We start from the raw sequence: 25580 nt of genomic DNA, 5'->3' as shown, positions 1-25580 counted from the left end.
TTCGGATGTAAACTTCAAGACAATTCCATACCCTCTTGATTTTCCAAGTACATGGTGATGGATAACTATAACTAGACAATGCAAATTAACCAATTAGAAAAAACAAGTAGAAGAACACTCTTGTCTTCAACAAGCTCGTAATACAATTTCATTTGTATCATAAGAGTCCTAGCACAGAGAAAGAAATTGTTTGAAACCTGATTAGTTAGCAAACAATCCTATTATGAAAAGAAGAGGGAACTAAAAGCAATGTATGCATGGTACGATTCACGTTTTTTATTGAGAAGATCGAAATGAAGCTAAACAAGGATTGGGATTTAAAGATTATTAAATAAAAATTTGGTTAAACAATTGCATGCAAACAATTTCAGAAAAGAAAGGTGGCCTGGGAATCAAAATAAACAAAAAAGACGAAGAAGCATGGGGGGAGATACCTCCAATAAACAACTTTGTGCAAGTATAAGGAACAACCCGAAACATGGTAATTGGAAAGGTTATAAGCATACAAAAAAACACTTTCTTGAAAATAATTTTGCTTGGATAATAGGGATAAATGGAGTCATGTTCTTCAATTCACTATTAAATGAAATAAAGAACTTACATTGTTAAGAAAACTGAGATAAAATGGGGAATGTGCAGTATAACTTTCAAGCAGTTATAGGACATCTACGAAAAAGAAATCACAAGTCAACAAAAGGATAACACGACTGTAGCCAAACCATCCTTGTTGCCGAAAGATATATAAGGAAAGATGACAGAGAAAAGATAAACAACATCCATTTGATGAAATTCTTACAAATATCCCTGCCATGATTAAGAAGAGCCAGTAAACAAGCCCTTTGATGAAATTCTTACCCAAATCTACCTTCTTGAGTTAGCAACCAGAATAGATCACAAGCTATTGGAGTTTGTTCCAGTATCTCCTAGTCTCCTGTAGTCAATTTTTGGCATAGTTGTGCATGTCTTTTTTTTAGTAATTTAGATAAGTTTAAGTTAGATAGTCAGGAGCACTCATAATTCTCAAGCTGAATCAAAGATCATCTATAGATTAATTTTCGTTTTCATCCGATTTTTTCATTTGCATCCCATAAATTTCACAATGACGTAACTAACTAACATCAAAATATCTTAGAAAAAAATTAGTGCACGATGGGACCCTCTGCTTATTAACTAAATTTGAAAATTTATCTACCTAGAGTCAAAGAAAAATCAATAGGGAAATCATAACTATGGATCTTATTCTAAATGAAGGTCAAATGGAAGAAACAGTTGCACGGCTCTTCAAAGGAGGTGAAGATGCTGACAAGCAAAGATAAAAATATTGACAAGGGGAGCAATCTGAAGATTGATATATCTAAAGAGATTTCTCAGAATGCAGATTGGGAATAAAGTTCAAATGCCCAAAGCAAGATGTAGGAAGAGCAATAATGACATGTGAAGGTGATTTAGAGAAGGCTGGAGAGAATTTGAGGTCACTAAAACTGGATCAACCAGCTGTCTTGCCAAAGCTAGAAGAAACTGGTGATCAACTAAAATGTTGGAGATATAACTTAAACATGCACGAAACACAATGAAAAGAAAAGCAATTAAGTATACGCACCATATGAAATCAAATGAAGGTTGACAATCATTGAAATAAAACCTTGTGGCTCAAAACTGAATAAAAATTCTTCTCTATCAATCATCACCACCACTAAATTACCTTGGCGTTACCGAGAATCGACTTGATAGCACAGAGAACAATAAAAGCCAAAATAGGGCTACTATGAATGGTACCAAAAAAACATTTTGGCTTCTAAAGATAGAAAAAGAGAAGATCAAAATTATATCCACTTACAGAGGTATTATGAGCTAAAGTCGTCAAATCTTGCATTTTGGCTTCTACCTGTTCTCTTAGAGGTTTGTATACCGCATTTTCCGAATCCAAACTGAAATAGTACAGCCAGTTCCAAGGAGGATAAAATTTCATTTAGAAAACAACTACACAGGTTCAGTAAAATACAAAATAAAAAGAATCTACCTTACTTTTGAAAAAACCGATCCAAGTTATGCCATTGTGGGTCTTTACAACGGTCGCTAAATCTGATCACTTCTTTGCAAAAGACGTCAAGTTTCTCCCTAGATCAAACAATCTAAGTTAGATTTGTAATAACGAACAAAGACGTTGAAAAGTGAATTTCCTGTAAATAGTTCCCTATAACAACCTTTTGTCTGAAGCAACCAAACTTAGCAACACCTTAGTGTCTGAAGAAACCAAGTACTGAACCCCTTCTGAGGTAATAACCTCCTCCTTTATGAAGTTGACATTTTCCTTGGAGAGAGATTGCATGAGATTCACTCCTACGTGTGATAGTGTTTGCTACTTCAAATGCCAATATTGATATTTTGTTTCCCTTGGCCAACCTGCCTGTCAGAAATCCACTATGACTCAAGTTTATCATTCCACTTCCAAGTGTATCCAAGACATCAACAACCTTCTCTAGTCCAGCAAAGCTAGCTCTTCCTATAAATGACGATCCTCTTGGTGGAGCCTGCAATAATTGTCAAATTAACTGAGACGATTGAAGTCCAAAAGTGTGGAAATGAGGTGAGAGCACATGGTTCTAAAACCGTATTCATAACATCAAATCTCAACAACAATGACAACAACCATCTAGCATATCAACCCTAACTATCTCCAAAATATCCACATCCACGAAAATCCATCCACAACATCAATTAGTATGTATTTTCTCCCACAACCAATTTGATTCCAAAAAAAATTGCCAATGTTGGAGCTACAATCATGTAAATCAAATTTTGATAAGTTAAGCAAACTTGAGCTAACCTTTTCACCATCCAAGGATAGCAACCAATATTGATGCCAATTTCTAGCACTTTTGAAAAACAGAAGTGCATTCTTCTCTATCAATCATCACCACCACTAAATTACCTTGGCGGTACCGAGAATCAATTTGACAGCACAGAGAACAATAAAAGCCAAAAGAGGGCTACTATGAATGGTACCAAAAAACATATGGAATGATAATCCTAAAAGGGGTAGAGGAAGGATGAGTAAGGTCCCTAATTGAAGAAAAAAGGCTGCATTTCTCACATCAACATAGGACATAAAATACATACAAATAAATCCCAGATCAATTATAATAAAAAAAACAAAGGAAACTAACAATTAGCCCTAAATAATAATATAAAAAAAAGTCAATTGAATTGAAAAATATTAAAAATTTGTAGAAAACAAAGTTGAAAATCAAACCTGCAAATTAAACACCATTTTCTTGTGGTGTAATGCAGACTTGTTATACCTCCACAAGTATGAAAATGGACAGTGGTTTATTAGTTCATAACACATTGATTTTAATCAAAACTCATACAACTTTTAGTTTCTATGCCATTTAGCATCTTTCTTGTGCCCAACTGATATAAAATTTTGCTTTTTCCTACATATTAATTTTGAATGAAATCTTTCCTTCCTTTTTTACAGGAGTATATAAAAGAACTGATCAGAACAGAACTGATCTGACCAGTTATGATTATTTCGGATAAGATCAGTTCTGTTCTAACCAGTTCTGTTTGGATCAGTTCTAAACTGATCAGATCAGTTCTGTTCTGATCAGTTAGTTCTGTTCTGACCACATCTGTTTAGATCAGTTATGTTCTGACCAGTTTTGAGCTAGAATCTAGGATCGATTATTGTGCTGGAGGGGAGAGATTGGTTTTTATATACAAAGCAGCTAAGTTGGGTCCACATAAGCTAGAAATTCTCATTTGGTTTGAAAATAGTAACTCGCCATATTAAAATTTCCCAGTGTTAGTAAGTTGATGGATACCGTGAGTCCGTGAGTGTGTATGAAATTATTGTAGTTGTAAATGACAGCCATACCAACGTATACGAACTGTATATGGAAATCTCTGCACAAGGGATTTTGTTGTTCCGGAACCCATCATTTCTTGCTTGACAAACTTTGAAACAGGCTAACAACCTAGACCTATCACCAACTAGTGTTTCGGCTAACAGCATAATACCTTATTATGATAATACTAAATCTAAGCATCTACCTTCTAAACTCACCATCATCCATAAATAATAGGCAATTATAAAGCCTATTTCAACTATCAGTTTATCTATACACTAGTAGAAAAAACCCCTGTTGCAACCCCCTTGTTGCAGCGTACATGTAATAATACGCTTCAACAACCAGTAGGTCAACGCGGGTCAAACTTTATAAAGGGTTGTTGCAGCGTACAAATTAATTGCCCGCAGCAAGAGAGTTTTTTGCAGCGTACAAAGTAAAAGCCCCCTGCAATAGCCCATTTATTTTGCAGCGTACAAATAAAAGCCCCCTGCAATAAAAAAATTTCGCTGCAAAGCTAATTAAGAAAAACATTTCATCTCAAACCTAAGGACCATTTCCACGCTCAGTACTCCCTCTTCTTCCCTCAGCTTTCCCTGCGTACTCTCTCACCTCCTCATTCTTCTTCTTCTTCATCTGCTCTCTTTCTCTCTCTAATTCGTGGTTTTTTTGGGTTTTTTGCAAGTAATTGTTGAAATTGGGTGACAATTCGTCTTGGTTTTTGTGAAAATTTGCTCGACTCCTTCTCTCCAAGCATCTGGCCTTCGACCTCAGCCTTCGAACTCAGCCGCCGTCGAACTCAGCCGTCGAACTCAGCAACTCAGGCGTTGCTCGGCCCTGCGTCGCTGTCTTCGCCGATGGGTCTGTGTTCTCGCCTCATCTCCCCCTAATTTCGTATTTTTAGGGTTTGCTTTCAGTCAATTCTTGATTTTTCCCCTAATTTCGTATTTTTAGGGTTTGATTATATAAATTATTCTTATTTTTTGTGTTAATTGATACATTTTTTCCGATTTTGATTGTTAGGGTTTTATTTTTTTCCGATTTTTTTTCCGATTTTGAATGTCAACCCTAAAGTGGATAATATTTGGTACCCTATGAATTACTATATCACTTTGATGATTTTCTATTTAGTATATGCTTTTACTATGGTTCTGCTTTATTTGTGTTTTGTTTATGTATCTGTTTCTATTCTTACTGGCACGATATATAGCTGGTTAGTTTCCTGTTAGTGTGTAAGAATTAATTGAGTTATTAGACCGTCTTGAGTTCGAACTGTTTGGATAGGAACTGAGACACCGGCCAATAGTGTGCTCTAAGTAGTGAAATATCTGTTAGATGTTGGTGTGTACTACTATGTGATATGAAGAATGGTGAGGTACCGAACCACTGAGGTATATTGCCATCTGTGTATGCTTGCTTAGTTGCTTTAAATTCTTGTACTTCATCAAGCTTTATAGTGAGAAATGATGTGCATGAATTTTACAGTATGGAATTGTGAACTGTTTGTTTCTCTGTTTCATTCTTGTATTTGAATTGTTTAGAATGGTCCTCTGTAATGGTTGAATGTTCTACACCGAGTATCTTTGCAATATGAAGTTGCATGCCTATTTTGTTTAACAAAATGCCTGCATGTTCAACTGATTTTCTTTTTTTTCTTTTTTGCTGATAATGCATCTAGGTCGTAGTTCTCGTAGTGGAGGGACGCCTTTACATCATGCATCAAAACGTGGCCTGGAAAATACTGTGATATACAGTGTGGCCAGCATCTGATACAATTGTAGCATTCCGCGGCTACTATCATCGTAGCTCTGCTGTAGGGATTGTACTACCATGATAGTAGGATATTGACTTGGGGGGGGGGGGGGGGGGGAGTGTTATCACTATTATGGAGTACCTTTAGCTTCTTCCTCTACCTCTATTATCTTTCACCACGTTTCTTTCGTCTGCATTTTCTCTGTTAATTGCATCTTGTAAAATTTCCAAAATAGGCTAATGTTTTATCTATGGATCAGAGTATAACTTTTCTCGTAAAAAACAGGTAGCATCTTGTTTTTGAATCTCGTACCTTGTATTATGTGCCTTGAAAATTTGGGTAAATATTTGGAATGTTTTGGCAATGGTTTTTATCTTAACGTAGAAACCTCTTAAGAAATCTTAGATTTGGAAATGGGAATGGTCTGTTAAGATTTTGAGCTGAAGCTTCTCTGTTTATAGACTCCAAATGTATATATTAGGAATTCCATTTATTGATACAATAATTGTTTGTTCCTTTCAAGGTTGTTTTTCCTGGGAAAATATTCATTCAATTGAGAAACAAACATTGTGTTCCTTTTTCAATGGGAAGGTGGAAAATCGGACTCCGGATGTCTACAAGGAGATACGGACTTGGATTATGAAGAGGTTTCATGCCAATCCAAGCACAAACATTGAACTGAAAGATCTGTCGGAGCTGTTTATTGGGGATATAGATGCAAGGTAAGAAATTATGGAGTTTATAGATCATTGGGGTTTGATTAACTAACACCCTTTTCCTCAGAATGAGCCTAATGATGATGCCGATCCAAATACAGATGTTGACAAGGCAGAGCAAATAGACTCTTTAATTGAAAAGTTTTATCAGTTACAACATAAGCAATCCTCTGTACTATTAGTTCCAAGAGCCAACGTGTCAACAGCGGCAGTGCCTTCAGGCCTATTTCCGGAGTCGATCACAGAAGAGTTGGTAGAACAAGAGGGACCTGCAGTTGAGTATCATTGCAACTCTTCTTCTGTTGATTGTTCTTGCAGTTGAGCAGGTGGAGTTTCTCTGATTTGGCTGTTATTTCTGAGATCTTTGTTTGATTTTTATTATGCTAAGTAGACTCTTAATTGATTTGAGAATCTGAATCCTTTGTGGTTGAGTTAGACTTTGTTGTGTTTCTTCAATTGATATGCATGTTTGGACTTCTTTCTCCTTCGTCAAGAACTATAGATACCCAATATAGATGTCATTGTCGGTCAGGCCTAGATAGATGGGTGTTTTCTTGTCTTTCTGGAGTTTGGACTAGTAGAGAGGTTGCTTTTCTGTTTATTTATAAATATGCTTGTATTATATTGCGTTTTGTTTGTCATTTATGATTAATATGGGAATGAACTTTTAGTAGAATGTTGTCGTTACAGACAATTATTCGGTTCTTGGTAGAGAATTGGTGCTACAAAGTTCTATGTTTGTTCTTTGTCCACATTCGTGCTTAAAGTTCGGCACTCTGGTGGATGATTACTTAATGATGATCTGTAATTTCTATTACTAGCTACCTGTCAAGTATGGAATAACCCATTATTATGATCTGATTGCATAGTTTAGTTCTTGGAAGGGTGGTCAGGAAAGGCTCAGGCAGAAGATAAAAAATATGATGTACTATGAAAGATGCTGAATATGATGGACCCGTATTCTGATGCAAGTGCACGAACTCTGTTTTTCGTAGTTGAGCTAGTTTGTATGTAGTTAAAAAGTAACATCGACTGACAGCAGTAACTATGTGTTACAGGTGATGGGAAGGTCTTCACCAAATGACAAGCTACAGGCCTATAAAAGGACAGTCTGCTGGACCAGCGTAGGAGAAGTGCAGACATCGAGGATGATTTTTCGATGAAATTGGCTGATATGTTAAAATAGTTCAATGAATGCTCTAGTTCTTTGAGTAGGCACAGAGAGATGGACAGAGAGCTTGAATTGAAGGTAGAATCTTATCATCAGGAGTTATGTTTTGTCTATTTGACCAATCTAGATTTTCCAGGTTTACGTACTAATCTTCTTTTGTGATATAAAAGTACAATCTCTGCATCTGTTTCCAGATTCTTTACTTGTAGATTTCCAATATGTAGTTCAAAATCCCCATATATATATATTGCAGGCCATTTTGGTAATTCCAGCTGTTATCTTACCTAAATATTGTATTGTTATCTGCTACAGGAACACTAATGTCCCTGTCTTCCCTGAAGAAGTATGTGTCACCTAGTTGGGGGCAGCCATTTGTAGGAGCTAGCATTTTGGCAGTTTCAGGGAATGGAGCTAGCATTTGGAGAGAGGCTGAACTTGAATCTTGGGACGACAAACTCAATAAAGGCCTGGTTGTATTTCGTGACGATGGAAGCTCAGAGACGGTGGGGGCAGAAGCAATGTCATTATCATTCGAGTGAGAGATCGAAGTAGACTGATCATAAGGTTAGAAGTTGTTCACTCTTCTCTTTTCATGCTATTTGACATCTTGTAGCTTCATTTTTGTAACATCTTTAAAGATTTATTATTATAGACTCTACGAAGGCTTGCTCAGAACCGTGAGGCAGCAAGGAAAAGCCGGTTGAGGAAAAAAGTAAGACATCTAATTTTGTTTCTTGCATGTACTTTGGTGTTGGTTAATTATTTAATTTGTTTTCTCATTTAATTAATTAATGGAATTAGCTGAAGAAGGATTCCATGTGGGGAAAAAATAAGTCATAAAGCTAATATGAAAATCGGCTAAGTTTCTACTTGTTTTTATTTTTTGGTCTTTAACATGCTCTTGTATTATCTTTCTTTTTCTTTCCCTCCCTTTTTCTTTTTTGGAAATAGGCATAGGTTGTTCTTGGATTTGGGTGGAAATAGGCATATGATTAGTTGTAACTTTCCAAGACTCAATCCAATCTATTTATGTACATTTGAGACTTGTTTGGCTATATAGGTCATATTTAGGCTAAAATGACATTTTCGCTCCCAACTTTGAACTAATGAACCTAAGAACTCATTTCAAACTTACTATATGATTTATATGATTAGCTTTAACTTTCCAAGACTCAATCCAATCTATTTATGCACATTTGAGACTTGTTTGGCCATTATAGGTCATAATTAGGCTAAAATGACATTTTTCGCTCCCAACTTTGAACTAACGAACCTAATGACTCATTTTATTCTTATTACATGATTAATATGCATAGTATTAACTTTATAAAACTCATTCTAATCTATGTATGCACATTTGAGACTTTGGTCGTTATAGGTCATAGTTAGGCTAAAATAAGTCATTTTCGCTCCCAATTCATAACTAGATAACCTAAGGATTCATTTCAAACTTATTACATGATTAATATGATTAGTTTTAAATTTCCAACACTCGTTCCAATCTATCTCTGCACATTCGAGACTTCTTTTGCCGTTATAGGTCATATATAGGCTAAAATGTCACTTTCGTTCCCAACTTTGAACTAACGAACCTAAAAACTCATGTCAAACTTAAATACATGATTCATATGATTAGTTTCAACTTTCCAAGACTTAATCCAATCTATTTGGTTTAGCATATTTTGGAATTAGTATGTGTTTAAAATTATCCAACCCCAGGCTAAAATGACATTTTCGCTCCCAACTTTGAACTTAAGAACCTAATAGCTCATTTTAAACTTATTATATGATAAATATGCTTAGTTTTAAGTTTCTTAGACTTATTATAATCTATTTATGCACATTTAATGCTTGTTTTATCGTTGTAGGTCATATTTAGGATAAAATAAGGTATTTTCGCTCCCAACTTTAAAATAAAGAACCTAAGGACTTATTTTAAACTTATTACATGTTTAATATGCTTAGTTTTAAGTTTCTAAGACTTATTCTAACTACTTATACACATTTAAGGCTTGTTTGGTCGTTATAGGACATATTTAGGCTAAAATGACATTTTCGCTCCCAACTATGAACCAAAGAACCTAAGGACTCATTTTAAACTTACTAAATGTTTTATATGCTTATTTTTAACTTTCTAGGACTCATTCCAATCCATTTATGCACATTTAAGGCTCATTGTGTCGTTATAGATCATATTTAGGCTAAAATGACATTTTCGCTCCCAACTTTGAACTTAAGAACCTAATGACTCATTTTAAACTTATTATATGATAAATATGCTTAGTTTTAAGTTTCTAAGACTTATTTTAATCTATTTATGCACATTTAATGTTTGTTTTATCGTTATAGGTCATATTTAGGCTAAAATGAGGCATTTTCGCTCCCAACTTTAAAATAAAGAACCTAAGCACTCATTTTAAACTTAATACATGTTTAATATGCATAATTTTAACTTTATAAGACTCGTTCCAATCTATTTATGCACCTTTAAGGCTCATTAGGTCGTTGTAGGTCATATTTAGGCTAAAGTGCCATTTTCGCTCCCAACTTTGAACTTAAGAACCTAATGACTCATTTTAAACTTATTATATGATTAATATGCTTAGTTTTAAGTTTCTAAGACTTATTCTAATCTATTTATGCACATTTAATGCTTGTTTGATAGTTATAGGTCATATTCAGGCTAAAATGAGGCATTTTCGCTCCTAACTTTAAAATAAAGAACCTAAGCACTCATTTTAAACTTAATACATGTTTAATATGCATAATTTTAACTTTATAAGACTCGTTCCAATCTATTTATGCACCTTTAAGGCTCATTAGGTCGTTGTAGGTCATATTTAGGCTAAAATGACATTTTCGCTCCCAACTATGAACTAAAGAACCTAAGGACTCATTTTAAACCTACTAAATGTTTTATATTCTAGTTTTAACTTTCTAGGACTCATTCCAATCCATTTATGCCCATTTAAGGCTCATTGTGTCGTTTTAGGTCATATTTAGGCTAAAATGATATTTTCGCTCCCAACTTTGAACTTAAGAACCTAAGGACTCATTTTTAAATTATTATATGATTAATAAGCTTAGTTTTGAGTTTCTAGGACTTATTCTAATCTACTTATACCCATTTAATGCTTGTTTGATCGTTATAGGTCATATCTAGGCTAAAATAAGGCATTTTCGCTCCCAACTTTAAAATAAAGAACCTAAGGACTCATTTAAAATTTATTACATGTTTAATATGCATAATTTTAACGATCTAAGACTCGTTCCAATCTATTTATGCACCTATAGGCTCATTGGGTCATTATAGGTCATATTTAGGCTAAAATGACATTTTCGCTCCTAACTTTGAACTAAAGAACCTAAGGACTCATTTTAGACTATTAGGACATTGTCATTAGTTTCTTGAATGTTAAAATGTGATATTTAATTTGTATTTAATCTAATGTTTAATTTAAATTTCTGTTTTTGTAAAGGTCTACACTCCGAGGATTGCGCCTTATGCGAGGAATTTGATGTGGTTCGTGAGCAATGGGCCAAGTTTTTTACCAGCAAGTATTTATTATTGGCTTTAGCGCGCTTGATCGAGTTGGTTTAGTTGTTATAGAATAAATTTTATATTAAAATGTATGTTTATGTTGAAATTGGAACATATATTTAAATGTAATATGTGCACTTAATTTGGTTTTGGGATATATAGTATACAAAACTCCAGTTGTTGTTTTTATATTTGTTATACAGGTTGCGTTATTCTATTATTGTTTTGACAGGTTTCTATATTTGGTGCAAGGCACTCTAGGTATCCCTAAACAAAATTAGAATTTTCCCGCCAAAAGTGCTTTGTTGCAGCGTACATATATATTGTACGCTGCAACAAGGGAAAAAAATTTCGCAAAAATTCAGACTTGTTGCAGCGTACAAATAAATGTACGCTGCAAAAAGTTGAGTCTTTTGCAGCGTACATATATATGTACGTTGCAACAAGTCCAAATTTTTGCCAATTTTTTGGCACTTGTTGCAGCGTACATCTAAAAGCCCGCTGCAACAAATCACTTTTTGCAGCGAACTTGTACGCTGCAACAAGTTCAGACTTGTTGCAGGCCCCCCAGTTGCAGCATACGATGTACGCTGCAACAGGGGTCTAAAAGCCCGCTGCAATAAGGGTTTTTTCTACTAGTGATAAAGCATGAAACGTAGTTAACTCCATGTGAAATTACCTTGGTTTTGGCAATAGTGTCAAAGTCTCATGTCTCGCCTGGTTTTCACCATTGCCACAAGAATCATCAATAATCTACAAAAAAGCATTTTAATATGTAAATTAGATATGCCACATTTTCAGGTAATGATACACTATTGCATAGCCGATGCAGCTCTGATCAGTACTGTTTACCCGTATTAAAATTCTCTAATCATTGGTCGCTTTGCTCCACTCCACACTTATCTACTCTGATTGCAAGATAGTGTAATTTTTAAATAACATACATGACAGTTAATGAAAGAATGCACCCATGAATTACATCATGTTAAAGTACTACATTAGCTTCTGCCTTCTGGCTAACAAAAAAAGGTCTACAAGAAGCTCTTAACATGTTCCAGAATCCATACTTCAAGAAGTAACTTAATTGTACGAGTACATCCTAGACACTATAACAGGTGCAGTAAAACTTTTCTATATAAATTGGTCCTATATATCCCAGTATCTCACCAGACAGAAAACTCATTATATATTGAAGTAAAGTACAAATCTGGTTGAGAAAAAGAAATTCATCCTGGCTCTAATTGGCAGTTAGCTCATGAGTGGTCTAGATTCTAGAATATACAAGTCATAGAGTCATAGAGTAGAAGACCCACAAGGGTGAAGTATTTTAACCAAAAAAATATGTGAAGCTCCAATTATTTCCCAAAAGAAACAGAAAAGACAACTGTTGATACTTGATACTGAGTAAAATCTAATCACCACCTGGCACACACTCCCCAAAACTTCATCCAGTAAACAATAACCAAACAACTGGAAGTAGCAATTCGGCTTCATCGTTAATGTGATATAATGTTTCTTTCCTCTTACTTTATTTTGAGGGCGGGAGGGGGTTTGTTTAGCGTTTCTAATTGATTGTTATTGTAAGAAATATAAGGTATTTCAGATTTATGCTTTATAAGTTGTTACTACTTCATACATACACATGTCCATTTGACAACCTATGAAAATATATGTTTGTTATGTGTATAAAATTTATTTTCTTTAGGCCCCTTTGTTAATCTGAAGCTTTTTGTTTGAAGGTTGAAAAATTAGACAGAGAAATCAGATATATACACCTCAGTCAGAACGGATTTTCATATAGGAATATATCTTGCCCTACTCTTCATCCAATATCATTTAGTTCTTTTATATTCTATTTTTCCAAGAGTTGTTGATAAAGACCTATAATGTAGGAATAGAGTTCCAATTTTAGAAAGCAGACTATATTTTGTACTTGTACAGTTTTTTACCTTGTATTACTTGGTAACTTCGGTTTCTCTTTTGTAGCATATACTATTAGGGAATGTAAGTTTACTTTTTAGGAAGAAAATGTTACATGGTGCATTTTTTAGGAGGTTCCTTCAAGCTGTTATAGTTGTAGCCCTCGTAGGTTGAATAGCTACCTACAGAATTATACATCAGTTATCAAACACTTTGATTGTAAACATTTTCCAATGGATATATTTATATTCACCTTTCCTTCCTTCTAATTTATACTGTTTTTTGATTGGAAATTCTGACTTCGGAGGACTGCTATTTCCATTTACTTATTTGGCAATTGAACCCATTCATTCTACCTCCCATGAGGGAAACTACTACAAATTGGTCACAAATCTAGATGTCATATACTGAATCCTTAGTAGCACAAAAATATATAGAACGTGAGTCCATTATCAACTAAAACACAATAGTGCTACACTGCTACATGCACATACAATTTCACTGGACAAGCTACCTAATATCACTGTATGTATCATCCTTCCATTAATGTGTTCAACCAAGAAAATTCAATAAAGCAAAAGAGAGAAACACCAATGCAGCTGGAAGTTAGCCACTGCACTGAAACAACCATTTCAATTTCTCATATTTTCTTTTTTCATAACATGGGAAAAAATCATACTCAATCAAACTAGAAAATATCAGACACAATCAAACTGGAAAAAAATAAGACCCAATCAAACTGGAAAAAATCAGACACTTCGTATTATTATTGTCATATTCTACTCTCTCTCCTTTGCTCTTTATTTATGAAATTGGAAACCATTTAGTCATCAATTTCAGATTTTCAAAGGAATTAGGACAAAATGCTAGAACAGTAAATCATACTTTGAATAATATGTTTCTAATACCATAACTAACTCACCTGCATTAATGAATATTCTGAGGGGTATACAAGATTTCGAACACTCACGATCAAACCGTCTTGTACAAGAATTTACAATATATGTTCATTCGGTGATGTGATAATAACTTTGTTTAAACTTATCTTAATTCTTTTTAATACCAAAACTCCTGGAAGTACCAACAATTGGATTTCTGAAAAAATTGACGAGCTTACAACTGTTGACCCTATGATGATGTTTCTAAGATAATTCTCATTAGTTAGAGTGATCAAATGAAGGAAATAATGCCCTTGGTCCAAGTATGCATTCTATGTTAAGTCTAATAAATGCGGTTCAGTATTAATTAACAAGTTAATAATTCAGTGAGATCAAGTGAGCTGAATGCCTAGCTAGAGGCCGCTTCAGTTCAAGTGGAATTAATGATATTAATCCACAGCTTACTCTTGACTGAACCCGTAGGGTCACACAAATAGTACGTAAACGGATCAAGTATTTAATGGCATTAAATACTCCATCTATGAATATTCGGAACCGACGGATCTTGGTTTCAGTGGGAGCTAAGATCGTCACAGGCAAGAAATGAATACTCCGGAAACGATGATATTGCCGGAAACGGAAATATGGATCGTATCGGAAATATGAATATTATCCAAGTCGTAGATGTTGCCGGAAACGGAAACATGGTACGTATCGGAAAATATTATTGGAAATGGAAATATTACCAGAATCGGAAATATTGCCGGAAACGGAAATATTGTTAGAATCGGAAATATTACCGGAATCGGAAAATAATTCCGGAAACGGAAATATTAAATATTTGTTCGAAACGGAAATTAATTCCGGAATCGGAAATATTAAATATTGTTCGTAATCGGAAATAGATTCCGGAAATGGAAATTTAATCGGAAGCGTATCGTACGAATTGGCATCGGACGAGGCTTGCCGGACGAAGGCCCAGCACGAAGCTGGGGCCATCGCCCAGCAAGCATGCGCGCCACAAGCCCAGCCAAGGCAGCGCCCAGGCCTACCGCAAGGCAGGCCCAGCGCGCGCCAAGGGCCACGGATGCGTGGGCCGTGCTGCGTGGGCTGCTGCTCGCACGCGCATGGGCAGCCCTTGTGGCTGCCGTGTGTGTGTGAGTTTGTGCTCATGCGTGATTCCTGAATCTGCAAGAATCAGTGTATGATTAAATTTCTATTCCTAATTGGATAAATTAATTAAATAGAATTCATGTAGGATTCTAATTTCAATTAATTCGTATCCTACTAGGATTACGATTCCTTTTCCATAACTCTATAAATAAAGGCCTAGGGGTCATAATTTATACACAAGTTTCAAAGTATTCAAAAGTGAGTTTTTTGAGAGAAAATTAAAACACATCTTGCTCATAAAGTGCCGAAATTTTCTAGTACCTTAAGGGCGATTCTAGTTGGTCAATCTTAAGGCGGATCCGGACGTGCTGTGGACTATCTACGGAGGGACGACACTTGGAGTCCTAAAAGACTTGTTCTTGTTCGGTTCGGGCGCAGCTAGGGAGGGCACGCAACAAAGAGTATGCATCTAAATTATGCTATATGATTATGTGTAAATAATATGTTGTCCTGGGTTAATGGTTGTTTCCGCATGATCTATGTAATGTCATATGTATCATAACCTAACAGTGGTATCACGAGCCCCTTATTATTTTCATAATCTAAATTGCATTAACATGGTTAAATATTACAAATTTGCAAGAATTAAAAGGGGTGATTAATTTTCGTAATTGTTAATTAATTGCAAATTGCGTTTATTTAATTATACGTACGCAGTTTTTCGGCAGTTTCTTCATTACTCATCCGAATTGAGTGATTTTTGTGTCAATTCCGCATGTAAAAGGCATTCTAAAATTTTGACAAAAATAATATTTTTCTGCCGAACCCAGAATTCTCAAATTCGAAGCCTAACTATGACTTTTCGAAGGTTTTAGTTTTTCGAATGCAAAATTTCGTAAATTTAAGATGTTAAATTAAATATTTGCGATTCTTGTTGATAAATCTTGAATTTTTGATTGACCTACTGCATATGTTTAACAAGTTTGAATGCCTAGTCTTGTTAATTATGCAATCTAATTTGTAATTATGATTAATTTGTTGAAAATTAGAATAATTTAGAATTAATTTGATTTTCATAATTAATTGTAATTTAATTAGAAACCTATGATTAAAAACCACCATAAAAATTGTAAATTTACGATAAATTTTAAATTTTTATGACCTAGACTTGAATCCATACCAATCGGAAATCAATTGGATAATAAATTTTCGATATTTCGCCCTAAAATTATGAAATTAATATTATTTATTAATTTGTCAATAATTTTAAATATAAATTTTAAATTTTTATGCGATTCGTTCAAATAACTTGCACGCACGAAGCAATGGACGCTTCGTGTTACCCTTAAGGGGTGTTGTATAATGCGGGCATGCGACGACGAGCAAGGGAGCTCGTCGCCCGTGCGGCACGAATGCAATGAGCAAGGGCGTAGTGCACGAGCACAAGGCAGCAGCCCTGCCTTGTGTCGTGTGCCACGAGCAATGAACGAATGGGCATGGGCGAGGGGCGAGCCAAGGCAGTCGCGTGTGGGCAGCAAGCGAGCTGCGCCACAACGCGCGCTGCATCGCACAAGTGCGCGCAGCCTCGCGCGCAGCGAGCGCAAGCTCGCGTGCCACGAGCGCTGCGCCCAGCACTACTCGCGCGCACAGCGCGCGATGTCGCTCGACCAGCGAGCGATGTCGCGCCCCAGCGAGCGATGGCTCGCGCGCACAGCGCGCGATGTCGCCCGCCCAGCGAGCGATGTCGCGCCCCAGCGAGCGATGGCTCGCGCGCACAGCGAGCGAGCCAGCGCGCCCAGCGAGCGATCTCGCGCGCGCGCACTGCGAGCGATCTCGCGCGCGCGCACTGCGAGCGATAGCTCGCGTGCGATGGGGCGCTGTGCGGAGGCTTGCGATAGGACAGCAGCAGCTATGCGACGAGCGCATGGGCTGCGCGCACATGGCCAGCAATGGCTGTGTGCGTACGGCCCATGGGCGTGCAACGCGTAGGGTGTTTGCGTTACGATTAGATCGTTTTGAATGTTTAATTTGAAAATTTCAGTTCACGTAATTTTAATTAATTTTAAAATTAATAATTTGAATTAATTTCTTGGATTTTAATTTTGAATATTATAATTATAATAAATGGAATTTATTCTAATTATTTTACTAAAATTAAAATCATGAATTAATTTAAATGCGACTGAAATTAAATTAAATTTTTGGATTCAATTATAAATTTATATGAGCTTTAAATTTTAATTAAATTTGTATGTTTCCGGTTAGACTAGAAATACATTTTTATGTTTAAAATTGGTAAAGCATATGAATTTATTGGTTTAAGTGGGAGCGCTTTTTAGTCATAAACTCTTGATTAGGTCTACAAATCCTTAAGGTTAAAACAACTCGATTAGAATTAATAAGGACTGAATAATTGGTAGATTATTGGTGCCCTTGATTAATTGCTGCAAATGTTTACGTGATGCATAATGTGTTTTACTAACCAGCTATGTGGGCCATTCATGATAATGAATGGGTGAATGGTATATATTGTATATGTACTGTTTTGCAGGTTATGAAGTGACTAGTATGGCCCAAATAGGATAGAAAATATGGTCTGCGTACCATTAATTTGAATGTAATTGGTCTAAAGCACCAAAGTTATTTTTCAATTCAAATATGGTCTGCGTACCATCAAATAGTTGTAATTAGTTATAGCTTATCCTATTTGAAGAAAATGGTGCCTCCCACGGAGATTTTCAAGACGGACTTTGAAGTCAAAGCTTCAAGATGAAGTCGGGCCATACTAGATCACAAATATCTTATGCATGTTTTAAGTTATTTATTGCTTTAAATATGTCTTAAAATGCATGAGATCAAAAGCTTGATTATGTTGCATGATTAAGGATTTTAGTTCACTTAAAATCTAACCAACATAGTAAGAGCCTTAAGTTCCAAACTTAAAAATTGAGTTAAAAGGTGCCATGCCAAAATATACACTTGCTTGGATATCCTTTACATCAATCTAGTAATAGTTTTCGCTCAGCGAGGTGTTACTTATTGGTCCTAAAGGGGCAAGGTACACAAATAATTGTGAGTACATGTTAGTTTTGGTGAAACTCAACGATATAAGTAAGGAGTCCTTTTATGTCGTGGCAAATTCGATAGGTTTACCTAATAAGTTCTTAGACGTACCTATCAACCAAGAATAGTTTCTAGACTATTAGCAAAAGGCTTTTGCTTACCTAAGATGTTCTAGGATTAAGTCGACAAACTGTGCTTAGTTCTTCAATGATTTTAGGATCTTGGAATCATTTTATTCACACCTGCCGGAACACATAACTTGAATAAAATGCTTAATAAACATTGAATTATGCATGTATGCTAGAATTTAAGTTTATTAAGAGAAACTGTGAATGGTTATTTATTTGTTTATTCTTTTCAATTGTAGTTTTTAATATGGCAAACAACAATTCATTCAACATTCGATCAATTCTCGAAAAGGAGAAGTTGAACGGGAAAAACTTCCTAGACTGGCAAAGGAACTTGCAAATAGTTCTTATGCAGGAAGAAAAGGAGTATGTCCTAGATGAGGCGATGCCCGAAGCTCCTGGCGACGGGGTCACTCAGGCTGCCCTCAATCGTTGGATTGATGCCAACAAGGATGTGAAATGTCTAATGCTCGCCACCATGAGTGCAGATCTGCAGAAAACGTTCATCAACTCAGATGCTTTCACAATCATCAGTGAGTTGAAGAACATGTTCCAAGATCTGGCTCGAGTCGAAAGATTCGAGACTCATAGGCAAATTCTTGAGACCAAGCTTAAGAAAGGCGAGCCCGTAAGTCCACATGTTCTCAAAATGATTGGACTCATTGAGAATATGAGTCGGCTGGATCAGCAATTTTCTCAGGAAATGGCTATAGACACCATCCTCCATTCTCTTCATAGCGGGTATGATCAGTTCAAACTGAACTACAGTATGAATAGTCTGGACAAAACGCTCACTGAGCTTCACGGTATGCTGAAGACCGCTGAAAAGACGCTCAAAAGTGATAAGCAGGATGTGCTTATGGTGCGTGGGGGCAAGTTCAAGAAATCTGGAAAGAAGAGGAATGCTAAGAAAGGTGGCAACAAGGCCAGCCCAACTAAGCAAACTGGCGCCAAATCTGCAAAGAGGAAGGTCAGTCAACCCACTTCTGAATCCGAATGCTTCTACTGCAAGAAGAAGGGGCATTGGAAGAGAGATTGCTTGAAGCTAAAGGAAGATCAGAAGAACGGAACAGTCGTTCCATCTTCAGGTATTTTCGTTATAGACTGTATACTTGCTAATTCAACTTCTTGGGTATTAGATACAGGTTGTGGCTCACACTTATGTTCCAATCCACAGGGACTAAGAAGAAGTAGAAAGTTAAGCAAGGGTGAAGTCGACCTACGAGTGGGAAATGGAGCACGGATTGCTGCATTAGCCGTAGGAACTTACTATTTGTCGTTGCCCTCCGGGCTAGTTTTGGAACTGGAAGAATGTTTCCATGTTCCAAGTCTTACTAAAAACATCATTTCAGTTTCTTGCTTAGATGCTAAGGGATTTTCCTTTATAATAAAAGACAATAGTTGTTCGTTTTATTTTAAAGAGATGTTTTATGGATCTGCTAGATTAGTCAATGGACTTTATTTATTAGATCACGACAAACAAGTATATAACATAAATACCAAAAAGGCCAAAAAGGATGATTCAGATCTCACCTATCTGTGGCATTGTCGATTAGGCCATATAAACTTGAAACGCTTAGAAAGACTTCAAAGGGAAGGAATTCTAGAACCATTTGACTTAGAGGATTATGGTAAATGCGAATCATGTTTACTTGGCAAAATGACAAAGCAACCTTTCTCTAAAGTTGGAGAAAGAGCAAATGAACTATTGGGTTTAATCCATACAGATGTATGTGGACCAATGAGTACAAATGCTAGAGGTGGTTTCAGCTACTTTATCACTTTCACTGATGACTTCAGTAGGTATGGTTATGTCTACCTAATGAAGCATAAGTCTGAATCCTTTGACAAATTCAAGGAATTTCAGAGTGAAGTAGAGAATCAATTAGGCAAGAAGATTAAGGCACTGCGGTCTGATAGAGGCGGTGAATATCTGAGCTATGAATTTGATGACCATCTGAAAGAATGTGGAATTCTATCAGAATTGACTCCTCCTGGAACACCACAATGGAACGGTGTGTCAGAACGGAGGAACAGAACCTTGCTAGACATGGTCAGGTCAATGATGGGTCAGGCCGAACTTCCATTAGAATTTTGGGGACATGCACTAAATACAGCTGCACTCACTATAAATAGAGCTCCGTCTAAAGCTGTCGAAAAGACTCCATACGAATTATGGTTTGGAAAGCCTCCAAATGTGTCTTTTCTTAAGATTTGGGGATGTGAAGTATACGTCAAACGATTAATTTCAGACAAACTTCATCCAAAATCTGACAAATGTATCCTTGTGGGCTATCCAAAGGAAACAAAGGGGTATTACTTCTACAATACATCTGAGAACAAAGTGTTTGTTGCTCGAGATGGTGTCTTTTTGGAGAAGGATCATATTTCCAAAATGACAAGTGGGAGAAAAGTAGACCTCGAAGAAATTCGAGTCGAACAACAAACTCTAGAGAATGCTCAAGATGACATTCAGGATGAAACTCAGAGATCTTTAGAAGAATCTGGTGAGAATCATGGTCAATCTAGAAATGTTACCCCGCGTAGATCGCAAAGATATAGATCTCAACCGGAAAGGTACTTGGGTATTTTGACGAACGAGAGCTATGACGTTCTATTACTTGAAAGTGATGAACCTGCGACTTACAAGCAAGCTATGACGAGCCCTAGCTCCAAGCAATGGCAAGAAGCCATGCAATCTGAATTAGACTCCATGTCTGAAAACCAAGTATGGGATTTGGTCGATTTGCCAGATGGCTACCAAGCCATTGGAAGCAAATGGGTTTTCAAACTGAAAAAGGACAAGGATGGGAAACTTGAAGTTTTCAAAGCTAGATTGGTTGCAAAAGGTTACAGGCAAGTCCACGGTGTGGATTACGATGAAACCTTTTCACCAGTTGCAATGCTAAAGTCTATTCGAATAATGTTAGCAATCGCTGCATATTACGATTACGAAATATGGCAGATGGATGTCAAAACTGCTTTCTTAAACGGCGTTTTAACAGAAACTGTGTTTATGACACAGCCTGAAGGTTTTGAGGATCCAAAGAATGCTAAAAAGGTATGCAAGCTAAAGAAGTCAATCTACGGATTGAAGCAGGCATCCAGGAGCTGGAATATACGTTTTGATGAAGCAGTCAGTGACTTTGGTTTCATCAAGAACGCAGACGAATCTTGTGTATACAAGAAGGTCAGTGGGAGCAAAATTGCTTTCCTAGTATTATATGTCGACGACATATTGCTTATCGGAAATGACATTCCTATGTTGAACTCTGTCAAGATTTGGCTTGGGAAATGTTTTTCGATGAAGGATCTAGGAGAAGCACAGTACATATTGGGCATCAAGATTTACAGAGATAGATCTAAAAAGATGATTGGACTTAGTCAAAGCACTTATATCAATAAGGTGCTTGATAGGTTCAAGATGGCGGACTCCAAGCGAGGCTACCTACCCATGTCTCATGGAATGACTCTAAGCAAGACTCAGTGCCCAAAAACACTTGATGAGCGTAGACGAATGAATGGGATTCCATATGCATCATTGATTGGTTCAATAATGTATGCTATGATATGTACACGCCCGGATGTTGCGTACGCACTCAGTGCTACGAGCAGATACCAGTCAGACCCAGGAGAGGCGCATTGGACTGCTGCCAAGAACATTCTGAAGTACCTGAAAAGGCACAAAGATGACTTCCTGGTCTATGGTGGAGATGATGAATTAATTGTTAAAGGCTATACGGACGCAAGTTTCCAAACCGACAAAGATGATTTCAGATCACAGTCTGGGTTTGTCTTCTGCCTCAACGGAGGAGCAGTAAGCTGGAAAAGTGCTAAGCAAAGCACCATTGCGGATTCTACAACTGAAGCGGAGTACATTGCTGCACATGAAGCAGCAAAGGAAGCTATATGGCTAAGGAAGTTCATAGGAGAACTTGGTGTAGTCCCCTCCATTAAAGGACCAATAGCCCTGTATTGTGATAATAACGGAGCTATTGCACAGGCAAAAGAGCCTAGACACCACCAGAGAGTCAAGCATGTACTTCGTAGATTTCACCTTCTACGAGAGTTCGTTGAAAGAAAAGAAGTCGAGATAAGCAAAATTGGAACTGATGACAACATATCAGATCCATTAACTAAACCTCTGCCGCAAGCGAAGCACAACTCGCACACTGCAGCTATGGGAATCAAGCATATTGGAGAATGGCTTTGATGTCTCTGTTTAATGTTTTAAAGTTTTAGAGTTTAAATCTTTGTAAAACATTATTGGTTAATCATTCACAATAAATGAAAGGAATTCATTTTTTCCATTTAATTTGTGGTTTATTAAATGATGAGTCCCTTCAACTTGACGATATATTCAAGATAGACTGTCAGGACCAGTCCTGTGACTAAGAAATGTCTATCAAGTGAACTTGAATGTCAAAGGTTGAAAATGGTCCCTAATCGGAGTTTTCTATAAAATTGGACGCATAGAAAACGTTAGACGATTAGAATGCAAGATGACTAGTAGTTCTGTTTCTTGAACTATTTGGACATGGCAATGTCATAATCATTTGCATAGATACTTACTTTGGGAAGACTAGTATCGGACAAGACCTATGAAACTTTACTGTAAGAGATGAAAGTCTGTCATAAGTAAATTTCATTAAATTATTAGACACTAAATCCTCAATACCTCAGTGATTTGAGATTACTTGTTTGAGAACTGGTTGCTTTGACGTTGACCAACCGTCGCACCGTAAAAGGAGGCTATAAAGGCAACGCTCAGGTAATCACCTATCAAACGAAGTCTAATCTCAAGATCGCAAGATTGGGATTGTCCTCCCATAAATCGGGATGAGATGCTTAAAAGTTGTACAAGGCCACTCGGAGAGCTAGAAACTGTGAAATGCATGGCCGTGCTCGGATGAATCATAGGCTATGATTATCTGTTTATTTGATCAGTTGAACTCTGAAACCGAGGAACACCTCTGGACATAATAAGGATGACAACTCTTACCTTATGTTCAAGAGCAAGCATCGAGCGACAAAGGAATTAGGAAATGCACACTTGTCCCTAAGGACAAGTGGGAGACTGAAGGAAATAATGCCCTTGGTCCAAGTATGCATTCTATGTTAAGTCTAATAAATGCGGTTCAGTATTAATTAACAAGTTAATAATTCAGTGAGATCAAGTGAGCTGAATGCCTAGCTAGAGGCCGCTTCAGTTCAAGTGGAATTAATGATATTAATCCACAGCTTACTCTTGACTGAACCCGTAGGGTCACACAAATAGTACGTAAACGGATCAAGTATTTAATGGCATTAAATACTCCATCTATGAATATTCGGAACCGACGGATCTTGGTTTCAGTGGGAGCTAAGATCGTCACAGGCAAGAAATGAATACTCCGGAAACGATGATATTGCCGGAAACGGAAATATGGATCGTATCGGAAATATGAATATTATCCAAGTCGTAGATGTTGCCGGAAACGGAAACATGGTACGTATCGGAAAATATTATTGGAAATGGAAATATTACCAGAATCGGAAATATTGCCGGAAACGGAAATATTGTCAGAATCGGAAATATTACCGGAATCGGAAAATAATTCCGGAAACGGAAATATTAAATATTTGTTCGAAACGGAAATTAATTCCGGAATCGGAAATATTAAATATTGTTCGTAATCGGAAATAGATTCCGGAAATGGAAATTTAATCGGAAGCGTATCGTACGAATTGGCATCGGACGAGGCTTGCCGGACGAAGGCCCAGCACGAAGCTGGGGCCATCGCCCAGCAAGCATGCGCGCCACAAGCCCAGCCAAGGCAGCGCCCAGGCCTACCGCAAGGCAGGCCCAGCGCGCGCCAAGGGCCACGGATGCGTGGGCCGTGCTGCGTGGGCTGCTGCTCGCACGCGCATGGGCAGCCCTTGTGGCTGCCGTGTGTGTGTGAGTTTGTGCTCATGCGTGATTCCTGAATCTGCAAGAGTCAGTGTATGATTAAATTTCTATTCCTAATTGGATAAATTAATTAAATAGAATTCATGTAGGATTCTAATTTCAATTAATTCGTATCCTACTAGGATTACGATTCCTTTTCCATAACTCTATAAATAAAGGCCTAGGGGTCATAATTTATACACAAGTTTCAAAGTATTCAAAAGTGAGTTTTTTGAGAGAAAATTAAAACACATCTTGCTCATAAAGTGCCGAAATTTTCTAGTACCTTAAGGGCGATTCTAGTTGGTCAATCTTAAGGCGGATCCGGACGTGCTGTGGACTATCTACGGAGGGACGACACTTGGAGTCCTAAAAGACTTGTTCTTGTTCGGTTCGGGCGCAGCTAGGGAGGGCACGCAACAAAGAGTATGCATCTAAATTATGCTATATGATTATGTGTAAATAATATGTTGTCCTGGGTTAATGGTTGTTTCCGCATGATCTATGTAATGTCATATGTATCATAACCTAACATCAAATACCAACATTAAATCCAATTGACGGAGAAGTGCAGTACCCTCGTATACATTTATAAATCCAATTGACAGAGAAGTGCAGTACCCTAGCATATTGTTTTGTTCAGCATTTATAACTCCATTAAGGTCAAAGTACTCAAAAGATACCTAATGTCTTAAGAATCTTAACATAAAGACTATGATGGCGGATACTAAGCTCCAAAAGAGCCATTTATTCCATATCAATATATCATACTCTGAGATAGTCAAATGCTCTTTAATAGTCTCCAAAACCCAATTGATATGGAGTATAGATTCCTCCCTCTAACTTCTAAAGGCTCCATTCCCTTTGCTAAGAGTGCAAAGAAAACCCTTCAACATTAACAGGTAAAATGAAATTACAAAATGACAATTCAGCCATACCTATCAAATCACGCGTCAAGATAGTAAGATAAAATTTCACCTAATTCAGCTTTGTATGCACCCATAACATAAAAAATAAATTGTAAGGACGATAAAAGGATGATATGCATATCTTCAGGACATCTACTGAAAGTCTGAGATACATTATTGATATTTCATTCTAGAAAAAACTGATGCAAAGAAAAGGAGAAACTAAAAGAAAATAACTCCAAAAAAAGACATACATCCCTACTATCAAAACAAATGTCGAGCATAATTCTCCAAACCTCACAAAAAATTGGAAAACAACTCTAATTTCATAATTCCCCAAATTGCAACAAATACAACTCAATTAACAAATTTCAAAATGGTCTATGATATTTAAACAATAATTAGAACTCCAAAATAATTATTTATTTTAAACCCTAAAATCGAATTGACTCGCAAATCAATAGGAAAAAGAACTCCAAATTCATCTAAAACCCTAACATAGAAACACAATACTTGAATTAGATGGGGTAATTAGCCGAGGAAGTGAGAAGCTAGAGAATTACCGCAGAGAAGCGTAGAAAAGAACAAGCAATGGGGAAATATAAACTT

General features: G+C 36.7%; 1 long non-coding RNA gene across 2 annotated transcripts; it reads left to right on the top strand.

Annotated features, from left to right (window-relative positions):
• Positions 1 to 4372: 4372 nt before the first annotated feature.
• LOC130464332 (uncharacterized) lies at positions 4373 to 11221 on the top strand. Of its 2 annotated transcripts, XR_008924707.1 has the most exons (8): positions 4402 to 4451; positions 4537 to 4712; positions 6128 to 6326; positions 6422 to 6646; positions 7379 to 7569; positions 7804 to 8055; positions 8144 to 8203; positions 10971 to 11221. It is a non-coding gene; the product is annotated as an uncharacterized lncRNA (long non-coding RNA). The 2 variants fall into 2 exon arrangements; XR_008924706.1 differs by having other exon boundaries at positions 4373 to 4712.
• The last annotated feature ends 14359 nt before the right edge of the window (positions 11222 to 25580 follow it).

Source organism: Spinacia oleracea, chromosome 6, assembly GCF_020520425.1.
Source record: "Spinacia oleracea cultivar Varoflay chromosome 6, BTI_SOV_V1, whole genome shotgun sequence".
Classification (NCBI taxonomy): Eukaryota; Viridiplantae; Streptophyta; class Magnoliopsida; order Caryophyllales; family Amaranthaceae; genus Spinacia; species Spinacia oleracea.
The sequence above is the reverse complement of the archived record's forward strand: the minus strand, read 5'-3'. Positions and strand labels throughout refer to the sequence as shown.